Genomic DNA, 27,662 nt, shown 5'->3' on the forward strand with positions numbered 1-27,662 from the left:
ATTTAAACTGAAAAAGGAACGATCATACCATGGTGGGTTGTCTCCCACCTAGCACTTTAGTTAAAGTCCTTAAGTTGGACACTCTGGTGAGCTCCTTATTATGGTGGCTTGTGCTTGTACTGATCCAGGAATCTCCACCAGTGTTTAGAATTCCAGTAGCCTCCGGGGTCCCAAACTAGGCGCAGAAAGCCTTCAAGTAAGTTAAAGCAAGTGACAAGGCCCCAAGAGTGGTGATTGGTAGAATGGATTCCGGGGTCCTAGACCTTGCCTTTGCACCCGTCTTTTGGTTGAGCAATATTGTTCCATCCGGGTAGCAAGCAGTCTGAATTCTCACGTAAGCGGCCAAACAACTTCCTAGACCCATTCAGTTGAGCTCTATACCAACCTTTACTCTTAAACTTAAAGCTTCCAACCATGATGAACCTTGCAGGACAATTCTTACCACTGGCCATTTTCCTCTTACTCTTAATGTCACAAAGAGCTCTAAGTTGACCATCCGTCTCCAGTAGCCCATATTCAAGTGGAATTAGAAAGCTAAGGGATATGAATTTTACCCACTTAAATGTTGTGAAGGATGATGGCAACTTAGAGGGAGGTATCTTTAATGAAATTGTAAGCTCCACTCCCTTGTGCTCTTTTCTGCTAACTACTACCTCTTTGCAAGCTTCTTCAATTTCAACCTCTTCCTCTTAGTAGCTCTCTTCCAATTCAATCTCCTCTTCATTGCTCTCCAAGGGCATGGGAGGTTGTGCTTCTTCTTCTTGAATCTCCATCTCTTGATCAACCTCTTCCAAGTCGTCAAATGTGATATGCGTTGGAGGTTGTACACCGTCCTCAGCATCAATTTCAAACGTCTTGGAAGGGGGTTCTATGACTGTACTTTCCCATGGAGGTTCTGCATCTCCTAAATCTTCAACCACTTCTTCCTCTGCAACTATTATAGCTTCCTCCACTTGTTCCAGTACAAAGTCATGCTCATTATTATCCACTGGAGTCTCTAGTGTCTCTTTCATGCTACGTTCTTCGTTAGATTGTCCACATCAAGCCATGGGGGTTCCTTGAGTGTCCGAACGTCGGGAAGCTAATTGATTTATCGCTTGATCCAGTTGGCGAAGGGTTGCTTGAAGTTTTACACCTGTTTCCGTGAGGCGATCCGTTGAATCTTGCTGCGCTCGGCTATCGTAAGTAGGATCATAGTGCTCTTGGATTGATGGATATGGAGATGACAAATATTGAGGTGGTGGTTCTTGGGAGTAATTGGGTTGGAATTGGGGTGGTTCTATATATGGTTCATATGGCTCATAAGGTGGTTGGTATGGTGGTTGAGGGTTAGGGTTATATGGAGGTGAATGGCAGAAAGGGGCTTGTGAGTATGGTGGTTGTTGATAATCAAAAGATTGCTCACCATAGCTATGCATCACAGAATGGTTGTTGATAGTCCATTTGGGGTGGTTGTTGCCATGAGGGTTGATCAAATCCTTGTGGCTCCTCCCATCTTTGATTGTTCCAACCATGGTGCATGTTGTCATTATAATCTCCTCTTCCTGCAACATAATTATAACCAGACTCATAGCCAAAGGGGTGAGAGTTCATAGTAGAGAGAGAAAATAAAAACAAAAACTAACAAAAAGAAAATATTTTGAAAAAAGAGATGATTTTAAAAAAAATTGAATTTTGAAAAATAAGATAAGATAAGATAAAAAAATTTTAAAATAAAAATCTGAAATTTTTTTTATATAAAATTAAAACTAAAACGCCTAATCTAAGCAATCAAACAACTAATAGTTGTTAATCACAGTCAATCCCAGGCAACGGCGCCATTTTGACGTTAGGATTTTTGCTAGTAAAGAATTTTATAAAAATAGTCGTGTTGTAGATATAGATTCTAAACCAACAGAAATCCCTTCGTACAAACGTTTTGGTTGTCACAAGCAACAAACCCCTTTAAAATTGATAACAGAGTATTTAAACTTCGGGTCGTCTTCTCAAGGAATTGCAGGGAGGTATGTTCTTATTATTGGTTATGAGTTTGTAAATTGGGGTTTTGGAGTTTGGGCAATGGGCACAAGCATATTTAAATGACAAGTAAAATAAATTAACAATAATAAAATCTCTTGGCAAGGTAGAAGAACCGGAAGTCCTATCCTAGTTATCCTTATCAATTGTGATGAGAATTGGATTTTTCTCCCACTTTGTTAACCTCTAACTATGAAGGTAAGTTAAGTGAATGAATTAATTCGAATCCTCAAGTCCCAGTCTTTCCTTGGGAAAAGTTGGAGTTATTGGATCTCGAATTAATTCTTGAAGAATTCCAATTTTCAGTCAACAATGAGTTTGATAACTCAAGAGTTACCAATTAATCAACCAAAGCCAAAAAATCTACTTGAATGAAAATAATTTGGATAGACACCAAGCATCAGTGACATATAAGTCTGAAATATCTCAATTGTATTAATAAAATAAAATCAATCCAAATATAAAACATTGAAAATAAATAAATACAAAGAACATTGAACCTGGGATTGAGAGTCACTCCTAAAACTAAGAGAAGTCCTAAATCCTAATCCTAAGAGAGAGGAGAGAACCTATCTCACTAGAAACTATATCTAAAATAATAAAAAGTGAATTATGAATAGCCTCCTGAGTCTCTGCACGTTCCCTGACTTTAATCTGTGTTTCTGGGCCAAAACCTGGGTTGAAATGCGGCCCAGAATCTCTGCCAGCGACTTTTGTAATTTTGCAGATCGTGCACGTCACGCGATCGCGTCATCCATGCGGACGCGTCATTCGCATTTTTCCATGCCACGCATTCGCGTCGTCCACGCATTCGTGTCACTTGTGCTTTTCCAATCCGCGCGGTCGCGTGAGCCATGCGGCCGCGTCACTGCGAATTCCTTTCTTCTGCGCAGTCGCATCGTTGACGCGTACGCGTCACTTCTCGCTGGTCATCTCCTCAATTTCTTGTCTTCCTTCCATTTTTGCAAGCTTCCTTCCCAATCTCTCACTCATTCATGCCCTATAGAGCCTGAAACACTTAACACACAGATCAAGGCATCAAATGGTAATAAGAGAGGATTAAGATTAGCTAAATTAAGACCAAAGAAGCATGTTTTCAATCATGTAATAATTTAAGGAAGGAAATATAAATGCATGCTAATTATATGAATAAGTGGGTAAAGACCATGATAAAACCACACAATTAAACACATTGTGAACCATAAAATAGTGGTTTATCAGTCGCCGACCAAGTCTTCCGGTTGACTAGTCTTTACCAAAATATCGTTGATAAACCACTATTTTATAGTTTATATTGTGTTTAATTGTGTGGTTTTGTCATGATCCTTACCCACTTATTCATCAATTTAGCATGCATTTAGATTTCCTTCCTGAATTTATTACATGTTTGAAAATTGCTTCCTAGAGACTTTAATTATTTAATTTTAATTCTCCTTTATTCCATTCGATGCCGTAATCTGTGTGTCAAGTGTTTCAGGCTTTATAGGGCATGAATGAGACGGAGATTAGAGAGGAAGCTAGCAAAAATGGAAGGAACACAAGAATTTGAGGAGATAACTAGCGAAAAGTGACGCGGTCGCATGGGTCACGCGACCGCGCGAAGGAGCGCAAATCGCGGTGACGCGGCCGCATGGCTTGCGCGGCCGCGTGGATGGGAAAGCACAAGCAACGCAGTAGCTTTGATGACGTGAACGCATGAAGAGGAAAAGCGCAAGCGACGCGTCCGCATGGACGACGCGATCGCGTGACATGCGCGATCTGCATAATCTGCAGAATCCAAAATCAGCGATTTTGGACCCTATTTCGGCCCATTTTTGGCCTGGAACAGCAGAGTAGAGTCGGAGAATATGCAGAAACAACAGAGACATTCATTCAGTAGTTTTAGATCTAGTTTTTCACTCTCTTAGGTTTTCTCTCTATAGCTTTTAGAATTTCAACTTTCAATTGGTCTTAGCATTAGAACATTGAGAAGAGTTATTTCCTCATCAAGACTTCATCACTCTAGTTTGTTCTCTTAACTTGGTTTTATTCTTCCATGTTCTTTGTTATGTTCAATTTTGTCATTCAGATACTTTTATGATTAATTAATGCAAGGATTATTTCTTTTTAATTTAATTTCAATTCCAATAATCATGTCTTCTTTTAATTCCCTTTCATGTGCCATGGATTCTTTATTTACAATGCGTGAGTAGTTTCATTACTTGATGGGAAATTAATTAAAAGGAACTCTTGAGTTGGAAGGATTGAAGAAAAAATTTGTAGTTGGGTTAATTGTTGGATTGCTATCCTGTCACCAACGCCAATCCCTTTGAACTAAGTGGGTTGTAACTCGTGAACAGATCTGGCATTCCAACTTATTTGACTTTCCCTTACCTAGTAAAGGATAACCAAACAGAGTAACCATTAATTATAAATCAATCTTAAAAATCATTCCATCAATGATAGAGATTCTAACCAATCAATTCCCAGTCAAGGCTTTTATTTATATTATTTAAAATTCCTCAATTTAAATCCCAATTTACTTAGCTCAACTTTTTGGAATATCTGATTAATAAAACAGCACACTTTTCTGCAACTCGTTGGGAGACGACCTGGGACTTAAAACTCCCAATAATTTTAATTTAAACTTTCTGTGACATATTTCTAAATTGATAGGCAGATTTCGGTGAGTTAAGAACTATACTTGCAACGTAACCATTTTAATAAATTTTTAATTCACCAGCTTCTACACTCCATCAATCGTCCACATACACCTCTACCGATTTCCCGAGTAGATCATTGAAGACCTTGTTCATCAGCCTCTGGTAAGTCGCTCATGTGTTCTTTAGTCCAAACGGCATTACCCTGCAACAATAAGTGCCTCCCGGCATTGTGAACGCCGTTTTTTACTCGTCAAGTCGGTGCATTGGAATCTGGTTGTACCCTGAGTACACATCCATGAAGCTTAAAAAACAATATCCAATCTTCCTCTACCTCTGAGTAATGGGCTTGGCATCCGGCTTTACTACAAGCCGATGGGACATGAAATTGGGATCCTCTCCAGGCATGTCAGCTAGCATCCAGGAGAACAAGTCGCCGTTTGCCTTCACTACAACAGAGGCGCTGCTTAGCGGCGGTTTAAAACTGCCGCAAAATCAAAGACCGGCGGCTAACCAGATCACCTTGGTTATGGTCCCGGAGATTGGGTTTGGAGGCAGTTTCCAGCACAGCTGGTATAACCGCCGCTAAAACTGTATTTTGTAGTAGGTTGTCAAAAAACCGCCGCAAAATGGGAGTGCCACGATTACCATCATGTTTACCGAAAATTTTACAACCACCACGAATGAACTTAATTGAGTCAAATTTGTGCATGTTTTGCGGCGGTTTGATAACCGCCACAAAATTGAACTGGGTTTTGAGCAACGTTTCCGGCAGTTACAAACTGCCGCAATCCCCAATACACTTTGAACTGTTTTGACAATTTTCGGCAATTTAAAACTGCCGCTAAGTTAAGAAAATATAAAAAAATGCAAAATTTGGGTTTTTTGTTTTCAAAATCATATAATTTATATAAAAATATCATCCAGATTTTTTCCCTTGCTTTTTGGATTTATAATTATTTCAAGAGTTATTTTATTCAACCTTAGAATCTAAACTTATGGCAAAAACAAAAAAAAACTATCTGCAACCCAAAATAAATTACTAAAAATATCAACAAAATAAATCTCTTACAAAGAGTTGCATAGTCTACTTCAAATAAACGTTAATCAATCCAAAATATCTTCAATCCTAAAATACTATTTTTCATGAATCATTCCACTGAACTCATCCCGGCAGCAATCTCTGGTGGCAGCTCCTCACCATGCCGTTGAAATAGATAAATTAAAGCACTCTCCATCGCCTTTATATTTTTCTTCTCTGCTGCTGCTTCATCCTCCATTGCCTTCCTTTTTCAACTTCTCGACTTCTAGCTCTGCCTGTAGTTCATTCAGCTTCCTCTGGTCTCCTCCACTTGGACTCTGTTGACCGACGGATGCAAATTTGAACTGAAGAGTTGACTAGGAGTCGGTCCAAAACTCACACCGCGCACTCTACCCGGTTTCTCTCTTCAAAAAACTTGAGTGATGAGCGGATAATTTATACGCTTTTTGGCATTGTTTTTAGGTAGTTTTTAGTAAGTTCAAGCTACTTTTAGGGATGTTTTCATTAGTTTTTATGTTAAATTCACATTTCTAGACTTTACTATGAGTTTGTGTGTTTTTCTATAATTTCTGGTAATTTTTAGCTGAAATTGAGGGACTTGAGCAAAACTCTGAAAAAGGCTGACAAAAGGACTGCTGATGCTGTTGGAATCTGACCTCCCTGCACTCAAAATGGATTTTCTGGAGCTACAGAACTCCAAATGGCGCGCTCACAACGGCGTTGGAAAGAAGACATCCAGAGCTTTCCAGCAATATATAATAGTCCATATTTTATTCAGGAATTGATGACGTAAAGTGGCGCTCAACGCCAAGTACATGCTGCTGTCTGGAGTTAAACGCCAAAAACACGTCACAACCCGGAGTTGAACGCCAGAAACACGCTATAACTCGGAGTTCAACTCCAATAAAAGCCTCAGCTCGTGGATAGATCAAGCTCAGCCCAAACATACACCAAGTGGGCCCCGGAAGTGGATTTATGCATCAATTACTTATTTCTGTAAACCCTAGTAGCTAGTCTAGTATATATAGGACATTTAACTATTGTATTAGACATCTTTTTGACCATTCGGTCTTTTGATCACCTTCATGGGGGCTAGCCATTCGGTCATGCCTGAACCTTTCACTTATGTATTTTCAACGGTGGAGTTTCTGCACACCATAGATTAAGGGTGTGGAGCTCTGCTGTACCTCGAGTTTCAATACAATTACTATTATTTTCCATTCAATTATCTTTTATTCTTATTCCAAGATATACGTTGCACTTCAAATTTGATGAATGTGATGATCCGTGACACTCATCATCATTCTCACCTATGAACGCGCGTGACTGACAACCACTTCCGTTCTACCTTAGGCCGGGCGCATATCTCTTAGATTCCCCAACAGAATCTTCGTGGTATAAGCTAGATAGATGGCGGCATTCATGGGAATCCGGAAAGTCTAACCTTGTCTGTGGTATTCCGAGTAGGATTCCGGGAATCCGGAAAGTCTAACCTTGTCTGCGGTATTCCGAGTAGGATTCCGGTATTGAATGACTGTGACGAGCTTCAAACTCCTGAAGGCTGGGCGTTAGTGACAGACGCAAAAGAATCAAGGGATTCTATTCCAACCTGATTGAGAACCGACAGATGATTAGTCGTGACAGAGCATTTGGACCATTTTCACTGAGAGGACGGGATGTAGCCATCGACAAGGGTGATGCCTCCAGACGATTAGCCATGCAGTGACAGCGCATAGGACCATTTTCCCGAGAGGATGAAAAGTAGCCATTGACGATGGTGATGCCCTACATACAGCTTGCCATGGAAAGGAGTAAGAAGGGTTGGATGAATGTAATAAGAAAGTAGAAATACAAGAGGAGCACAGCATCTCCATACGCCTATCTGAAATTCCCACTATTGATTTACATAAGTATTTCTATCCCTTTTTATTTTATTTATCTTTATTTATCCAATCTAATCACATTTGACTTTATGAATCCACTTAACTGGGATTTACAAGGTAACCATAGCTTGCTTCATACCAACAATCTCTGTGGGATCGACCCTTACTCACGTAAGGTATTACTTGGATGACCCAGTACACTTGCTGGTTAAGTTGAACGGAGTTGTGTCCACACATAGCCAATAGCCATTAAATAAATCTCATGCAAATACAAAGAGGGTCACAATTTCGTCCACCATGTTTTTGGCGCCGTTGCCGGGGATTGTTCGAGTTTGGACAACTGACGGTTCATCTTGTTGGTCAGATTAGGTAATTTTCTTTTCAAAAATCTTTTTCAAAATTTTTCTTTTATTTTTCGTTTTTCCAAACTTTATTTTCGAAAAAAATTAATAAAAATACAAAAAAATTCATAAAATCATAAAAATAAAAAATATTTTGTGTTTCTTGTTTGAGTCTGGAGTCAACTTTTAAGTTTGGTGTCAATTGCATGCTTTAAAAAAAATTTTCTTACATTTTTTGAAAACTCCATGCATTCATAGTGTTCTTCATGATCTTCAAGTTGTTCTTGGTAAGTCTTCTTGTTTGATCTTGATGTTTTCTTGTTTTGTGTTGTTTGTTGTTTTTCATATGCATTTTTCGTTTGTTAGAATCCATGCATTAAAGATTTCTAAGTTTGGTGTCTTGCATGTTTTCTTTGCATCCAAAATTTTTCAAAAATATGTTCTTGATGTTCATCATGATCTTCAAAGTGTTCTTGGTGTTCATCTTGACATTCATAGTGTTCTTGCATGCATCATGAGTTTTGATTCATAATTTTCATGTTGTGAGTCATTTTTGTTGTTTTTCTCTCTCATCATTAAAAATTCAAAAAAAAATCAAAAAAATATCTTTTCCTTATTTCCCTCCAAATTTTCAAAATTTTGGGTTGACTTGGTCAAAAATTTTTTAAAATTAGTTGTTTCTTACAAGTCAAGTCAAATTTTCAATTTTAAAAATCTTATCTTTTCAAAATCTTTTTCAAAAAATCATATTTTTCCATTTTTTCCTTTTTTTTTCGAAAATTTCAAAAATCCTTTTCAAAATATTTTCAAAATATTTTTCTTATCTTTATATCAAATTTTCGAAAATTAGCTAACAATTAATGTGATTGATTCAAAAATTTGAAGTTTGTTACTTTCTTGTTAAAAAAGGTTCAATCTTTAAATTCTAGAATCATATCTTGTAGTTACTTATTAGTTAAGTAAATAATTTTAATTTTAAAAATTAAATCTTTTTCAAACATATCTTATCTTATCTTCTTATCTTATATTTTTATCATATCTTTTTCAAATTTTATCTTTTTCAAAAATTTGATTTTAAAATATCTTATCTAACTTCTTATCTTCTTATCTTTTTAAAATTTGATTTTAATATCTTTTTCAACTAACTATTTGACTTTGTGTTTGTTTCCTATCTTTTTCAAAACCACCTAACTAGTTTTGCCTCTCTGATTTTCGAAAATATCTCACCTCTTTTTCAAAAATTCTTTTTGTTCTAAATTTTAATTTTAATTATATTTTATCTTTAATTTTCGAAAATTACTAACCCCTTTTTTTAATTAATTTCGAATTTTTCTATCCCTTCTCATTTATTCTATTTAATTATTCAATTACTAACACTTCTCTTCACCTCTCTCCATCTAAATATCCGAATCCACTCTTCTACATTCTTCTCCCCTTTCTTCTTCTACTAACATAAAGGAATCTCTATACTGTGACATAGAGGATTCCTCTTCTTTTCTTGTTTTCTTCTCTTTCATATGAGCAGGAACAAGGAAAAAGGAACTCTTGTTGAAATTGATCCTGAACCTGAAAGGACTCTAAAGAGAAAACTCAGAGAAGCTAGACTACAACAATCTAAAGGTAACCTTTCAGAAACATTAGAACTAGAGAAGGAGATGGCAGCCGCACCCAACAACAATAATGCAAGGAGAATGCTTGGTGACTTCACAAAGCCAACGTCCAAATTTGATGGAAGAAGCATCTCCATTCCTGCCATTGGAACAAATAATTTTGAGCTGAAACCTCAGCTAGTTGCCTTAATGCAACAAAACTGCATGTTCTATGGACTTCCATCTGAAGATCCTTACCAGTTTTTAACTGAGTTCTTGCATATCTGTGAGACTGTTAAGACAAATAGAGTAGATCCTGAAGTCTACAGGCTCATGCTTTTCCCTTTTGCTGTAAGAGACAGAGCTAGAATATGGTTGGATTCGCAACCTAAGGATAGCCTGGACTCTTGGGATAAGCTGGTCATAGCCTTCTTGGATAAATTCTTTCCTCCTCAAAAGCTGAGCAAGCTTAGAGTGGATGTTCAGACCTTCAAACAAAAAGATGGTGAATCCCTCTATGAAGCTTGGGAAAGATACAAGCAGCTGACCAAAAGATGTCCATCTGACATGTTTTCAGAATGGACCATATTAGATATATTCTATTATGGCCTATCTGAATTTTCGAAAATGTCATTGGACCATTCTGCAGGTGGATCAATTCACCTAAAGAAAACACCTGCAGAAGCTCAAGAACTCATTGACATGGTTGCAAATAACCAATTTATGTACACTTTTGAGAGGAATTCCGTGAATAATGGGATACCTCAGAAGAAAGGAGTTCTTGAAATTGATGCTCTGAATGCCATATTGGCTCAGAACAAAGTGTTGACTCAGCAAGTCAGCATGATTTCTCAAAGTCTGAATGGATGGCAAAATGCATCCAACAGTACTAAAGAGGCAGCTTCTGAAGAAGCTTATGATCCTGAGAACCCTACAATGGCAGAGGTTAATTACATGGGTGAACCTTATGGAAACACCTATAATTCATCATGGAGAAATCATCCAAATTTCTCATGGAAGGATCAACAAAAGCCTCAACAAGGCTTTAACAATGGTGGACGCAATAGGCTGAGCAATAGCAAGCCTTTTCCATCATCTTCTCAGCAACAGACAGAGAATTCTGAACAAAACACTTCCAATTTAGCCAATCTAGTCTCTGATCTGTCAAAGGCCACTTTCAGTTTCATGAGTGAAATAAGATCCTCCATCAGAAATCTGGAGGCACAAGTGGGCCAGCTGAGTAAGAAAGTCATTGAAACTCCTCCCAGTATTCTCCCAAGCAATACAGAAGAGAATCCAAAAGGAGAGTGCAAGGCCATTGATGTAATCAACATGGCCGAATGCACAAGGGAGGAAGAGGACGAAAATCCTAGTGAGGAAGACCTCCTGGGACGTCCCTCAAGCAAGAAGGAGTTTCCTATTAAGGATCCAAAGGAATCTGAGGCTCATATAGAGACCATAGAGATTCCATTAAATCTCCTTCTGCCATTCATGAGCTTTGAAGACTATTCGTCCTTTGAAGAGGATGAAGATGTGACTGGAGAGCAAGTTGCTCAGTACTTAGGAGCTATCATGAAGCTGAATGCCAAGTTGTTTGGTAATGAGACTTGGGAAAGTGAACCTCCCTTGCTCATTAATGAACTAGATACCTGGATTCAGCAAATTTTACCTCAAAAGAGACAAGATCCTGGCAAGTTCTTAATACCTTGTACCATAGGCACTATGACCTTTGAAAAAGCTCTATGTGATCTAGGGTCAGGGATAAATCTTATGCCACTCTCTGTAATGGAGAAGCTGGGGATCATTGAGGTACAACCTACCTTGTTCTCATTACAATTGGCAGACAAGTCATTGAGACAAGCTTATGGAATAGTAGAGGACGTGTTAGTAAAGGTTGAAGGCCTTTATATCCCTGCTGATTTCATAATCTTAGACACTAGGAAGGAAGAGGATGATTGCATCATCCTTGGAATACCTTTCCTAGCCACAGCAGGAGCTGTGATAGATGTCAACAGAGGTGAATTAGTCCTTCAATTGAATGGGGACTACCTTGTGTTTAAGGCACATGGCCATCCCTTTGTGACAAAAGAGAGTAAGCATGAAGAGCTTCTCTCAGTTCAGAGTCAAGAAGAGCCCCCACAGTCAAACTCTAAGTTTGGTGTTAGGAGGCCACAACCAAACTCTAAGTTTGGTGTTAAGACCCCATATCCAAACTCTAAGTTTGGTGTTGGGACTATACAATATTGACCTGATCACCTTGTGGCTCCATGAGAGCCCACTGTCAAGCTATTGACATTAAAGAAGCGCTTGTTGGGAGGCAACCCAATTTTATTTATCTAATTTTTATTTTATTTTATTTTATTGTTATTTTGTGTTTTATTAGGTACATGATTATGTGGAGTCACAAAAAAATATAAAAATTAAAAACAGAATAAAAAACAGCAGAAGAAAAATCACACCCTAGAGGAAGGACAGACTGGCGTTCAACGCCAGTAAGGAGCATCTGGCTGGTGTTCAACGCCAGAACAGAGCATGAATCTGGCGCTGAACGCCAGAAATAAGCAACATTCTGGCGTTTGAACGCCAGGAGTGTGCCTTGAGAAAAGCTGGTGCTAAACGCCAGTAACAAGCATGGAACTGGCGTTCAACGCCAGAAACATGCTACATATGGGCGTTGAACGCCCAGAACATGCTTTACATGGGCGTTGAACGCCCAGAACGTGCATCACATCGGCGTTTAAACGCCAGAATGGTGTGCAGAGGCATTTTACATGCCTAATTGGTGCAGGAATGTAAATCCTTGATACCTCAGGATCTGTGGACCCCACAGGATCATCTCAGGATCTGTGAACCCCACAGGATCCCCACCTACCTCACCCTCTCTCTCCATTCATGGTCATCCCTTCTGTTTTTCATTCACCACCTACATCTATCCACTCTGCCCCATACACCCCACCTACCTTTAAAATTCGAATTCTCTTTCCCACCCAATCCCACCCATATAGCCGAATACACACATCCCTCAATCTCCTCCATATCTTCTTCTTATTCTTCATCTTTTCCTTCTTCTCTTGCTCGAGGGCGAGCAATTTTCTAAGTTTGGTGTGGTAAAAGCATAGCTTTTTGCTTTTCCATAACCATTAATGGCACCTAAGGCCAGAGACATCCAAAAAAAAAAGAAGAAGAAGAGAAAAAAGGGAAGACAAAAGCTTCCACTTCTGAGTCATGGGAGATGGAAAGACTCATGTAAAGGGTTTATAGCTCAGTGGTAGAACATTTAACTGCAAATCAAGAGATCCCTGAGATACCTCAGGGGATAAATTGTCTTCCACACAATTATTGGGAGCAACTAAGGATAGGAACACCAAAATTACTAGGAATCATGCAACAGAAGCAAGGAAGAGACATAAAGGAGCTCAAAAAGCACCATTGGACCTTTAAGAAGGCGCCACCCTCACTCAGGTGGACTCAATCCTTGTTCTTATTTCTTTCTGCTTTTCGGTTTTTTTTATGTTGTATGCTTATCTATGTTTTGTGTCTCTACTTCATGATCATTAGTAGTTTAGTAACTATGTCTTAAAGTTATGAATAATTCCATTAATCATTCACCTCTCTTAAATGAAAAATGTTTTAATTCAAAAGAACAAGAAGTACATGAATTTCAAATTTATATTTGAATTTAGTTTAATTATATTGATGTGGTGACAATACTTTTTATTTTCTGAATGAATGCTTAAACAGTGCATATTTTTGATCTTGTTGTTTATGAATGTTAAAACTGTTGGCTCTTGAAAGAATGATGAACAAAGAGAAATGTTATTGATGATCTGAAAAATCATGAAATTGATTCTTGAAGCAAGAAAAGGCAATGAAAAACAAAAGCTTGCGAAAAAAAAGGAGAAAAAAATGGCAAAAAAAATAGAAAGAAAAAGAAAAAGCAAGCAGAAAAAGCCAATAGCCCTTAAAACCAAAAGGCAAGCTGTCCCTAACCATGTGCTTGTGTCATGAAGGTCCAAGTGAAAAGCTTGAGACTGAGTGGTTAAAGTCGTGATCCAAAGCAAGAAGAGTGTGCTTAAGAGCCCTGGACACCTCTAACTGGGGACTCTAGCAAAGCTGAGTCACAATCTAAAAAGGTTCACCCAGTCATGTGTCTGTGGCATTTATGTATCCGGTGGTAATACTGGAAAACAAAGTGCTTAGGGCCACGGCCAAGACTCATAAGTAGCTGTGTTCAAGAATCAACATGCCTAACTAAGGGAATCAATAACACTATCTAAACTTCTAATTTCCTAGAGAAGCCAATCATTCTAAACTTCAAAGGAAAAAGTGAGATGCCAAAACTATTCAGAGGCAAAAAGCTACAAGTCCCGCTCATTTAATTAGAACTAATATTCATTGATATTCTGAATTTATAGCATATTCTCTTCTTTTTATCCTATTTAATTTTCAGTTGCTTGGGGACAAGCAACAATTTAAGTTTGGTGTTGTGATGAGCGGATAATTTATACGCTTTTTGGCATTGTTTTTAGGTAGTTTTTAGTAAGTTCAAGCTACTTTTAGGGATGTTTTCATTATTTTTTATGTTAAATTCACATTTCTGGACTTTCCTATGAGTTTGTGTGTTTTTCTGTAATTTCAAGTAATTTCTGGCTGAAATTGAGGGACTTGAGCAAAACTCTGAAAAAGGCTGACAAAAGGACTGCTGATGCTGTTGGAATCTGACCTCCCTGCACTCAAAATGGATTTTCTGGAGCTACAGAACTCCAAATGGCGCGCTCTCAACGGCGTTGGAAAGAAGACATCCAGAGCTTTCCAGCAATATATAATAGTCTATACTTTATTCGGGAATTGACGACGTAAAGTGGCACTCAACACCAAGTACATGCTGCTGTCTGGAGTTGAACGCCAGAAACACGCTATAACTCGGCGTTCAACTCCAATAAAAGCCTCAGCTCGTGGATAGATCAAGCTCAGCCCAAACATACACCAAGTGGGCCCCGGAAGTGGATTTATGCATCAATTACTTATTTCTGTAAACCCTAGTAGCTAGTCTAGTATATATAGGACATTTAACTATTGTATTAGACATCTTTTTGACCATTCGGTCTTTTGATCACCTTCATGGGGGCTAGCCATTCGGTCATGCCTGAACCTTTCACTTATGTATTTTCAACGGTGGAGTTTCTGCACACCATAGATTAAGGGTGTGGAGCTCTGCTGTACCTCGAGTTTCAATACAATTACTATTATTTTCTATTCAATTCTCTTTTATTCTTATTCCAAGATATACGTTGCACTTCAAATTTGATGAATGTGATGATCCGTGACACTCATCATCATTCTCACCTATGAACGCGCGTGACTGACAACCACTTCCGTTCTACCTTAGGCCGGGCGCATATCTCTTAGATTCCCCAACAGAATCTTCGTGGTATAAGCTAGATAGATGGCGGCATTCATGGGAATCCGGAAAGTCTAACCTTGTCTGTGGTATTCCGAGTAGGATTCCGGGAATCCGGAAAGTCTAACCTTGTCTGCGGTATTCCGAGTAGGATTCCGGTATTGAATGACTGTGACGAGCTTCAAACTCCTGAAGGCTGGGCGTTAGTGACAGACGCAAAAGAATCAAGGGATTCTATTCCAACCTGATTGAGAACCGACAGATGATTAGCCGTGCCGTGACAGAGCATTTGGACCATTTTCACTGAGAGGACGGGATGTAGCCGTCGACAAGGGTGATGCCTCCAGACGATTAGCCATGCAGTGACAGCGCATAGGACCATTTTCCCGAGAGGATGAAAAGTAGCCATTGACGATGGTGATGCCCTACATACAGCTTGCCATGGAAAGGAGTAAGAAGGGTTGGATGAATGTAATAAGAAAGTAGAAATACAAGAGGAGCACAGCATCTCCATACGCCTATCTGAAATTCCCACTATTGATTTACATAAGTATTTCTATCCTTTTTTATTTTATTTATCTTTATTTATCCAATCTAATCACATTTGACTTTATGAATCCACTTAACTGGGATTTACAAAGTAACCATAGCTTGCTTCATACCAACAATCTCTGTGGGATCGACCCTTACTCACGTAAGGTATTACTTGGATGACCCAGTACACTTGCTGGTTAAGTTGAACGGAGTTGTGTCCACACATTGCCAATAGCCATTAAATAAATCTCATGCAAATACAAAGAGGGTCACAATTTCGTCCACCATTGAGCAATGGAATCATTCTGAGACAACACCCTAGAAGACTCATCATGTTGCTCAATCTCCTCAAGCCTTCCCTACAGATATAATACAATAATATGGATCCGATTCAAATACATTCAACTTAATTAAAACAAAATGCTTTTATATTTGAGGAACACCAAAAGCATAAGCATGCATAGGGGTATATATCTGAAGTGAGAGCAGAGAATACTTATTAATGGATTGGATTCCAGTTTTGTCACAAAATCAAGTTGAGAAACCCCTAGACAACCAAGTATGCAAAAATTTTCATCTGTCAGAACTCCCCGGATTCTTGTAGTTCCACTTTTCTTTCTCCTTTACTAAACTTAATAACTATTAAACGCTCTCAAAACTCTTCTCATTTAAATAAATAAATAAATAAAATGGGCAATGAAATTTTGAAAATACTAGTATTCTAGTCATTTTGATAATTCGTCCTAATCATATATTATATAATTTTAACAAAAATAATTAGACTTATTAAAACATCAATATTTATAAAATACTTAATAAAATGCCAAGGTAATAAATAGCCTTTTTATTCATACAAATATTTTCTAAATTTATTGAGTATTTAACATGTAACAACTTAATATCAAATTAGAGATGTTGGAACCAAAAACTTATATGTAAAAATTGAATGAAAAGAAACCAAAAACTGATTTGCAGCTCAATATACAAGGAAAGGGGCAACTAAAAAGCATTAATAAACAGTTAAATCCATTTGAAATCATAATTTTAAAGATTAATTATAATAAGTTGTACTTACATCAATTGCTCTTGCCTCATCATTGATATAAGATCCATCCTTTTTTTTTTGTAAACTTTGATCCATAACTCTCCTCTACCGACTCTCCTTCCTTCTTGTTCTGACTGTAACAACAAAATTTAATCCATTACCGTATTCCACACAATCAAGGAGAACGTAAATATAGAGACAGTCTAAAGAGTGAATAAAAAAAGTAGAGTACAAGACTGAAGAGTGAATAAAAAGGTACAATACCTCTTCTTCCCTCCACCGTGCGAAACTTTTCGAACTGCTAGTGTAGGTATATAGTTATTTTAATCAATTTATCGCATTTTTTCTGCACTTTTCCTATTAGGGATTAAGAGATGAATGGGATTAGAAACTGATTTAAAAAGACTCAATGCAAAGGTGATTGTAGTTTTGTGCACCAATGATATACTATTTTTACCCGCATCTCAACTTTGGCGCGATAGTTAAGGAATCATCTCCAATGCTCTCAATCAATTCCTGACGGACGGTTCTCGATATTTTGTTCAGTCGTTAATGTTGGCTTGTAACAAGCATCATACAACCTCAACCTTGTATCCTTCTAGGACTTTCCTATACTCTTCAAAATATTTTTCTTTATGGTTTCTTCATTATCTTCATCAAAGTGAAAATTTTGCTACATAGATAATACAATTTGTTAATAATTGAAAGAAATAAGCAGATTTAATTTAACACGGTTATAAACCTTTACCTTGAGACATTTGTTATAAACTTTTACCTTGACACATTAGTTATAAACCTTGTCTTTAGTGGTAACCTGATGCCAACTTTCCTCACAGATAGAAAATTTTCCGTAGTCTGATCCCAACAAACCAAGAATGCCACTCAGCAGTCCAGCTTTGTCTCCAATTACTTGCTTTTCGTTGATAAACATGAGCATGATCCTTCTACCATTGGGCCATTCCATGACCTCCCTCATACTTAATTTTACCGGCTTGATTGTACCATCAGAATCTATAAGCCAAATATAATATCGTATATGTGTCTCCGTTGGACAACATGCACGAAGACTAATAAATAATATAAAGTCTTGCGTAAACAGATCAAAGAAAATCTAATAGATACGTTATCGATGATCTTAACCGTCCAATACTCTGTAGCCTTTCGTCCTTTGCGATTCTGAGCTCTAGAAGCAACAAAGAGGTCGTCAACTTCTTGATCAAGAGAATTGACCTCATTTGCATTGGCATCCAATTGTACGTGGCCAGGCTCTGAGTTTTGAATGCTATTTGTGCTCACTTGTGGAGTAGGCCTTGGTTCACTACGTGGTGGACAACTCAAGCGTGAGGTTGTAGGGACACTATCACCACTGGCCAGGAAAATTTGAGAGTCATATTGGTGGAACGCCAATGCTAGATGCGGAGCTGTTTGAGGTTGCTAACATCTTGGTCCTAATTTTGGTTTTTTCGTGGCACGACCTTTCCTAGCCATCTTAAATTCCTAATAATAACATGATGCAAAAAAAAAAAGAATCAGATTATCTCCAACAACACATAATGCTGGTAAATTATGTTTATACAAATTAATAAAAAAAACGCAACTATACAATGCAAGGAGTTAATCAGCACAACACATAGTTATAAGCTAAAATACTCTTTATGTTATTTATAAGGGAAACTAATGGAAACAATTGGGGAAAAAGAAACATATCAACCCAAATAAGCATATAACCGTGTATAAATTGGGCCATAATTAGACTTTTTTTCACTAACTTAGAGAGTTCATTTTTCTAGTAAGTTATTCGTTGTCATGCATTTCTTCTATGGTAGGCAGTGGGCACCTCAAATTTTTTTCTGCCCACTATTCTTAATCATACCCACAATTGATTTGGGTTTTGAATCCTACATAAAGTGATTTTAGGAAAATAAAAAATAGACAAGCAATTGCAAATTGACCAAATATACAATTAAAGAAATAGATAGGCGAGGTTACTTTTCCATTACAGAGGAGATGATCAATCGGAGGGTGATTTCATCAAAACTATGTGTCTGTATTGGTGAAGTTAATGGAATAGGATTTGATAAAAAACGAGACTTGATTTTTTGGAAGGTTCTTAATATCAATGGTTATCATAATAGGAATCTGATAAAAAACTTCAGGAATCTAAATATTGCCAATTTTGATCAAAAGATAGAGGAGAATCATACAAAGATTGATACATGCACAAAGCGCATTGACTGTAACTACACAAACCATAATCACATTTTAACATCACAAATTGAAAGAAGGGTTGGTCCTTACCGGAGAAAAGAGGGCAAGCCAGCAGCAGGCCAAAACTGACGATGACCATGCAGGCAGAGACGGCAACGCGATAAGCAGCTTGTAGAGGCCAAAATGGCGACCCGAGATCAGCAGTCTTCGTCGGCTACAGCAAGGACAAGGGAGAGCGTGAGAGATGAGATCTTCTCTAGGTGAAGGTTTGGTTCACTGAATTCATGGACGAGTTAAGGATGCGGTGGGGGAAAGTGTATAAGGATTGTGGAATAGGGATTGGGGCGCGCTGAGGCTTATTTCAAAATAGGAATAGCAATATATATATATATAAAAGGTTGTTGTTATTAAGTTTGTTAGTGTTATAGTGTTAATAATAATAATAATAATAATAATAATAATAATAATAATATAAGACACCGTACTAAAAAGTTCTAACACTAGTGGTTTAGGTTGCTATAACATTTATTTGATTTTAGCTGTTAGATCCTTCTAAATAAGACTACTTTGTATTTTTATTTTGGGTTTGCTATTTTATTTTTACCTTTTTATAAGCAACTTGATTTTTATTTTGTTCTCTGTTCTATAACCTGTTTAAATTTTTTATGATATAGACTTTTTTTCACAATTATATGAAGAGGTATTTTCTGGGGTGTTAGTAAATCATAGTTAAAAATTAATAAACAAAAAGTATAATTATATGTAAAGTATTATAAAAGAATGCAAAAGTATAAATAGTAAAAATAATAAAAGTGTTTTTCGTTTTAAGAATGCAATAAGTATTTTTCTTTCGTATCTTACAATCTAATATAATCATTTCTATCTATTAAGTATATTTTGTAAAAATTTGAATTTTTGACAATTAAAATGCCTATTTACCCTATTTTAAATTACATGAGACAATTCAATTTTCAAGCAAGTAACAACCAAGCTAAATGATTGCATAGTTGATGCAATTCTTGAGCAGTTAGATTAGAACTTAAGGTCATGATGCTTGATAATTGCAGGTCCATTGCAGATGTGTAAAACCCAGTTAATTAGCGGCTAATTAACCCATAAATGAGAATTTATTCTAGAAAGCCTAAAATGTGATTTTTATGGCTAAAGGTGATAGAGGAGACTGAGACGAGAATTTTGGTACCAATTTTATAGAATTCGGACCAAGATTGGACCGAACGGGCCAAACCGGGCCAACCGGACCCAAAGTGGGCCCTTGGCCCAACATAACTTAACCAAAACCCTAGTTTTCAGCACTCTCTCTCCTCATTTGTTACACACACAAGCTGAAATTAGAAAGAAAGGGAGGAAGAACACTCTCTCAAGTTCTCTCCCTTGGTTGATCTTCAAACCACCATAACTTTTGATCTAGAGCTCCGATTGCCGCTCCGTTTGCGGCCACGCATTCACTGCGGAGAGCTCTACAAAACCCATACAACCAATCTTGAGGTAAGCCACGTGTTGCTGTTCGAAATCTCAGCCCTTATTTTCGAGTTTCATGGGTAAAATGTTGAGATTTTGGGTTCTTTGATGTTATAGGACCCAACTCTCTTGAAGGAGAAGGTTAATCTTGTCTCCTTGGATCTTGGGTGTGGTAAGATTCTCAACCCTAGTGTATTTTGTTGTTTTATGATGTTTGAGTTTTGAGATGTTGTGTATGGGTATGATGATTGTGGCTTAGGTTGTGTATATGTGAATATTGGAGCTTGATTGGTGACTTTGAAAAGCTTGGAAAGGGTTTGGTGGTGAAAAATCTGTTCTTGGTGGTGTTGAGGCCTTGAGAGCTTGTGGTTAAGTGGTTTGGAAGTGCTCCGGTGGAGCTTGGGAAATTCGGCTAAGGTATGGTTTCGGTTTCCCGTATCTAATATGTAATGTGGTAGGAAATACTTAGGCTAGAGGCCCTAAGATAGGCATTGAATGGTTGATGTTGTTGAATGATTGAGATATATGATGTGGTCATATATGTGATGATGAGTATTGATGCCTTGATAGTATGATGTATGAGAAATATGCATGTTGAGATATATGCTTAATGATTGGTTATGGTTGAATTGTGGGTGAACCATGTTGATGGTGAGTATGATGTTGATTGTGTACAATAATGGTTTATTGGAATTGGTATTGTCGAGAATTGGCATAAGAAATAGTATATGATATGTCAATATGTTTGAGTTTGAGCCACTTGGGTGAAGCGGGTTAAAATGATGAGATAGTGATTTTGTAAATTGTGGTAATGTGTCAATGTGTGAGTGAGGAGGCTTGATGTTGAATTTGATATATTTTGATTGATTTCAAAGAAAAGGGATGAAATTGGCATGTGTTGATTGATTTTGAAAAGAGTTGAAAATGGTTTGTTTTGAAAATGGCATATTGTGGTTTTGTATGAAAATATGGTTTTTGGGCATACTTTGACGGGACATAACTTGGACTACGGATCTTCGTTTTGTGTCAAATTTATTTAGAAATGAAATTGGATCCGGAATGTCCATGCCGTTCGAAGAACGGGTGAGAAACGATTTAAAATGAGGAAGTTATGTCCGTTGGAAGATTGGGGTCTAAATCTGTGAAATTCTGCAGCTTTTAACTTAGAAAATTTTTAGCAGAATGACCCCTTGCGCGTGGGCGTACCTGGCGCGTACGCGCCGATCATCCGTAAAGTGCCATCCACGCGTACGCGTGATGTGCGCGGGCGCGCCGATTGTGCTGCACCCAATGCCCAGCCATTTTCCCGAGAGTTATGCCAGAACTGTGCCGGTGTTGTGCCTGGGGCACGAGAACACCCGCGCGTACGCGTGGTTGACGCGTGCGCGCCGATGGGCAAGTTTGGAATCCACGCGTTAGCGTGCACGACGCTTGCGCGCCGATGAGTTTTTGAGGCCATCCACGCGTGCGCGTGGAGTGCGCGTGCGCGTGGCCCTGTTTTCATCCCAAAGTTGATTTTTGAGTTTTAAAAGCCAAATCTCATACTTCTAAGCCTCCGATCTCACCATTTATGTCTTAAATCATTATGGCATGCCTAGCTAGTAAAAAGGGGCTAGTGAATGAGGTAACTTGCGAGTGAAGCAAGGGAAATAAGAATGATCAATGAGGATCAAGATGATTATGTGAGATGCGGAGGATGGTGGTGGAAGTGATTGTTATGCCATGGGCCGAAAGGCTATAATTGTTAATGAAATGGCTGGTTATGGATTTAACCATGAGCCGGAATAGCTGTGTATGCTATGAATATTGGCTGGTTCTGGATTGAACCGTGAGCCGGAATGGCTGGTATGGATGTTGATCCATGGATGAGAATTCATGCATGTTGATGCTGAATTATTGATAAATGTGAAATTGCACTTCCACTATCTGAGTACGAGTTTCCTTGGGTAGTAGCAGTGGCTAGCCACCACGTGCTCCAGGTTGAGACTCGAAGCTCTGTTAACCCTATGTTGTAAGTGTGGCCGGGCACTGTGAAAGGCCCGGATGAGCTCGAACCCCCGTAAATATTCACCAGTGAGGGTGAAGGATATGGATCATGTTTATGATCACGTTTATAACGAGTATAACTCGAGTTTGGGGATGCACGACAGAGGGACAGTCCAATGGTTAGCGACCAGGACTTGTCGGGTTGGCTATATAACCGACAAGATGATATCATCGGCCACTAGGGACAGGCATTCATCATATGCATACTATGTGAATTGTTTGAGATTGCCTATTTGACTGCATATTACTTGCTAATTGTCTAAATGTCTTAACTGCTACTATTTGTATATTCTTTGTTTGATATATCTGTGTTTGCTATAATATACTCCTGCTGGTGGTTGGGAGGTTTGAAGGAATTGGAAAGGGAAGTATTAGTTAGACTGAAGAATCTTTAGTCAGATGCCCTTATATGGTTTAGCTTGTTTATAAGCTTTGATTTTATCTGGAGGGAGTTATAGGATTGCCTTTGGCTTTCCTCTATTATTATGTATTATATATGTGGAAGCTGTTACCATGCTGGGGACCTCTGGTTCTCACCCATGCGGATTTTGTGGTTTTCAGATGCAGGACGTGAGGTTTCCCGCTGAGGCATACTGGAGACTTCTATTCTCGCGAAGATCCTTTGTTCTCGGGGCTATTTTTGGTTTATATGTTTTGTTTAGATACTTTATCTCCATTAAATAATACAAACTGTGATGACTCCTTTTATGGGAGAATTTTGGAGAATAGGTTTTATGTATTTGTGTCCCTTTGGGTTTCCTTGGGGTTTTCCTTATTTTATCATGTGTATATACTGTTATGCTCGGACCGGTTATCTTCGCAGCCAGATTTTGAGCCTTGATATTCCCGTTTTTGACACTCTTTTGTATATATATAATCTCGCGTTGGTTTATCCTTGTTCGTTACATTATCGATCGGAGTGTTGCGCTTTTGAGTTGCGGTTTTTGTTTACCCCTTTTTCTACAAAGGCTCCTAGTTATAATCAATCATTCATACTACTATACGTACTAAATTTTTATTTTAGAGGTCGTAATACCTTGCCATCTCTGAATTATGACTTAAGCATAAGACTCTGTATGGTAGGGTGTTACATTATGGTATCAGAGCAGTTCGTTCCTGTAGAGCCTGAGGGATGGACTGACTATGCTTCTGTGCATTCTCTGTGTGTGTGTTATGTGCTATTAGTATATCTACTTGATATAATTGGCATAAACGTTCATGAGCATGCATTTGGGACTTTGAAGTACTAGACTTCCGATATTGAGACTGATCAACTTAATATCGATTGTTTGGTATGTATAGGAACCAGATGGCGCCTCGTGGACGCGGTAGAGGTAGTGCGAGAGGTCGTACGAATGCTCGTGCACCGGAGAATAACACTAATGATCCGGTGAACTTTATGGCTGCGTTGGAGAACATGGCTGCTGCTATGCAAGCCACTGCTGAGGCTCTTGGTCAACAGATGAACAACCATGGTAATGATGGAGGTGGAGTTCAGGGCCCGATGACCTTGGCAAACTTTTTGAAGGTTAATCCGCCTAAGTTCAAGGGAACTACTAGCCCGACTGAGGCTGATACATGGTTTCAGGCTATAGAGCGAGCGTTGCAAGCGCAAGTGGTGCCTGAAGGACAGCGTGTCGAGTTTGCTACCTATATGCTTGTCGGTGAAGCGTCGCATTGGTGGCAAGGTATCCGACGTCTTCTGCAGCAGGGTGATGACTATATCACTTGGAATGTCTTCCAAGAAGAGTTCTATAAGAAGTACTTTCCGACTTCTGCTAGGACGGCTAAGGAACTTGAATTGTTACAGCTGAAGCAGGGTGTTATGTCCATATCAGAGTATACTGACAAGTTTGAGGAGCTGTTCAGGTTCTCTCGTATGTGCCAAGGGACTCCGGTGGAATATGAGGAATGGAAGTGTGTTAAGTATGAAGGAGGACTCCGGAGTGATATCTTCAGTTCAGTGGGACCAATGGAGATTAGAACTTTCTCCGAGTTGGTGAACAAGTGTAGGGTTGCTGAAGAGTGTGTAAAAAGGGCAACCGCTGAGAAAGGGAGTCACAAAGGTTCATTTCCACAGAACCGAGGGAAGAGCTTTGCACCTAGAGGTCCGTCTTTCAAGAGGGGAGGCTCCCTCAGGAGGCCCAACAACAACAACTCCCAAGGAAAGAAGTTTGGGAAGCAGCCTCAGAATGATCAAGCTTGCACTAGGTGTGGGAGTCACCATCCGGGAGCACCATGCAAGGCCGGATGGGGTTTGTGCTACAATTGTGGAAAAGCGGGGCATAAAGCCGCCAATTGTCTGGAGAGGCAGAAACAAGGTGCTGGGAAGGCACAACAGACTGGTCGGGTGTTCACCACTTCGGCTGTAGGAGCTGAGGGATCTGAGACACTCATTCGAGGTAACTGTGAACTAGCTGGTCAAACTTTAAATGCTTTATTTGATTCGGGAGCATCACTTTCATTCATTGCATTTGAGAAAGCCCATGAGTTAGGGTTGAAGATGTAACTTTAGGTTATGATCTAAGAGTGTACAATGCTACCCATGAAGCCACGGTAACTAGGCTAGGATGCCCGGAAGTTTCCTTTAGGTTCAAGCAGCGTGATTTTGTTCATGATTTAATCTGCTTACCGATGGTCGGTCTTGATCTTATTTTGGGATTGGATTGGTTATCTAAGAACCATGTTCTGCTAGATTGTTCTACAAAGTCGGTGTATTTTATGCCGGAAGATACAGAAGGGCCGGTCGTGGTGAATAATTATTACTTGAACTCGATGATGGTGAACTGTTCTGGATTCGAATGTCTGGGTATCATGTTGCTAACCGCGGGTGTTTCGGGAGATGATCAAAGGTTGGAACAGATTCCGGTTGTGTGTGAGTTTTCGGAAGTGTTTCCCGATGATATTGATGAGTTTCCACCTAACCGAGAGGTTGAGTTTGCTATTGAGTTGGTGCCCGGGGCGGGACCAATCTCAAGTGCTCCTTACAGGATGTCACCGTTAGAGATGAACGAGCTAAAGTCTCAGTTAGAGGATTTGTTGGGAAAGAATTTCATACGACCAAGTGTTTCTCCATGGGGTGCTCCAGTGTTATTGGTGAAGAAGAAAGATGGGAGTATGCGGCTCTGTGTGGATTACAGGCAGTTGAACAAGGTTACAATAAAGAATAAGTACCCATTGCCGAGAATTGATGATCTCATGGATCAGTTACAAGGAGCTGGAGTTTTCTCTAAGATTGACTTGCGATCCGGTTATCACCAGATAAGGGTGAGGGGCGAGGATATCCCTAAGACCGCTTTCAGGACTCGTTATGGTCTTTACGAGTACACTGTGATGTCTTTTGGGTTGACGAACGCTCCTGCGGTATTCATGGATTACATGAATAGAGTCTTCCGTCCGTTTCTGGATAAATTCGTTGTTGTCTTCATTGACGACATACTAATTTATTCCAAGACTGAAGAAGAGCATGCGGAACACTTGTGGACCGTATTGCAGATTCTAAAGGAGAAGAAACTTTATGCAAAACTGTCTAAGTGTGAGTTTTGGAAGAGTGAGGTGAAGTTTTTGGGCCATGTGGTGAGTAAGAAGGGAATAGCAGTAGATCCAACTAAGGTGGAGGCTGTGATGGATTGGAAACAACCAACCACCATAACAGAGATAAGAAGTTTTCTGGGTTTAGCTGGCTATTACAGAAGGTTTATCAAGGGCTTTTCACAGATAGCTTTGCCAATGACAAAGTTAACCCGCAAAGACACTCCATTTGTTGGGACTCCTGGGTGCGAGGAGAGCTTTCAGACATTGAAGAAAAAGTTGACTACTGCACCTGCGTTAGTGTTACCTGAGCCGAACGAGCCTTTTGAGGTGTATTGTGATGCCTCACTAAAGGGTTTAGGGTGCGTGCTGATGCAGCATCGTAATGTGGTGGCGTATGCCTCACGACAGTTGAGACCTCATGAGGTTAGTTACCCTACGCACGATTTGGAACTCGCTGCGGTTGTGTTTGCCTTGAAGGTGTGGAGGCATTATCTCTATGGGGTTGAGTTCCAAGTCTTCTCTGATCATAAGAGCTTGAAGTATCTCTTTGATCAGAAAGAGCTTAATATGAGGCAGAGAAGGTGGATGGAATTGTTGAAGGACTACGACTTTGAGTTGCATTACTATCCGGGAAAGGCAAACGTAGTGGCAGATGCGTTAAGTCGGAAGTCGTTATATGCGGCTTGGATGATGCTTCAAGAGGAGAAGTTGCTCAAGGGATTCGAGAGTCTGAATATTGGTGCTCGAGAAGTATCCGGAACTTTGTGTTTGAGCCGATTAGAGATCTCAAGTGATTTTAAGACCGAACTCCTAAAGGCTCATCAAAATGATGAAGCGTTATGGAAGGTGTTACCGGCTATTGAGCAAGGAAAACGGTGGAGAGTGTCGGAAGAGAAAGATGGGTTATGAAGGTTCAAGGGTAGGATCATTGTGCCGGATGTTGGCACTTTAAGGCAAGATATTTTAAAGGAGGCACACAAAAGCGGATTCTCCATTCACCCGGGAAGTACTAAGATGTACCATGATTTAAAGGCGATGTTTTGGTGGCCGGGTATGAAGAATGATGTGGCGGAATATGTATCAAAGTGCTTAACTTGTCAAAAGGTAAAGATTGAACATCAAAGACCTTTCGGGATGTTGCAACCTTTAGAGATTCCACAATGGAAGTGGGAAAGTATTGCAATGGACTTTGTGTCAGGATTGCCAAGGACTAGGGCTGGTTTTGATGCTATTTGGGTGATTGTGGACCGATTGACGAAGTCAGCTCACTTTTTACCCATTCGGATGACTTACACCCTTGAGGAGCTAGCACGGTTATACATAAAGGAGATTGTGAGACTTCATGGTGTACCTGCTACTATAATCTCTGATAGAGATCCTCGTTTCACTTCAAGGTTTTGGGGTGCATTTCAGAAAGCTTTTGGAACCCGATTAAGCTTGAGCACGGCTTACCATCCTCAAACAGATGGTCAATCTGAGATGACGATCCAAACCCTAGAGGATATGTTGAGAGCTTGTGTTTTGGACCAACCGGTGAGTTGGGATCGATATATGCCATTAGTGGAGTTTGCATACAATAATAGTTATCATACGAGCATCGGAATGGCTCCGTATGAGGCCTTGTATGGGAGGAAATGTCAATCTCCGCTATGTTGGTATGAAGCTGGAGAGAAAAGCTTGTTGGGGCCAGAAATGATAGCTGAGACCACTGAACAAGTCAAGAAAATCCGTGATAGGATGCTTACGGCGCAGAGTCGTCAAAAGAGTTACGTCGATCAGAGGCGAAAGCCCTTAGAATTTGAGGAAGGAGACCATGTTTTCCTTAAGGTTACTCCGACCACGGGAGTAGGTAGGGCGATTAAAGCAAGGAAGTTGAATCCTCGATACATTGGTCCATTTCAGATC

General features: G+C 39.2%; 1 non-coding gene across 1 annotated transcript; it reads right to left on the bottom strand.

The window, feature by feature from the left end:
• Positions 1-9,975: 9,975 nt before the first annotated feature.
• LOC130964155 (small nucleolar RNA R71) lies at positions 9,976-10,079 on the bottom strand. Its single transcript, XR_009080262.1, has one exon. It is a non-coding gene; the product is annotated as a small nucleolar RNA R71 (small nucleolar RNA).
• Positions 10,080-27,662: the final 17,583 nt, after the last annotated feature.

Source organism: Arachis stenosperma, chromosome 2 (genome assembly GCF_014773155.1).
Source record: "Arachis stenosperma cultivar V10309 chromosome 2, arast.V10309.gnm1.PFL2, whole genome shotgun sequence".
NCBI classification, from domain to species: Eukaryota; Viridiplantae; Streptophyta; class Magnoliopsida; order Fabales; family Fabaceae; genus Arachis; species Arachis stenosperma.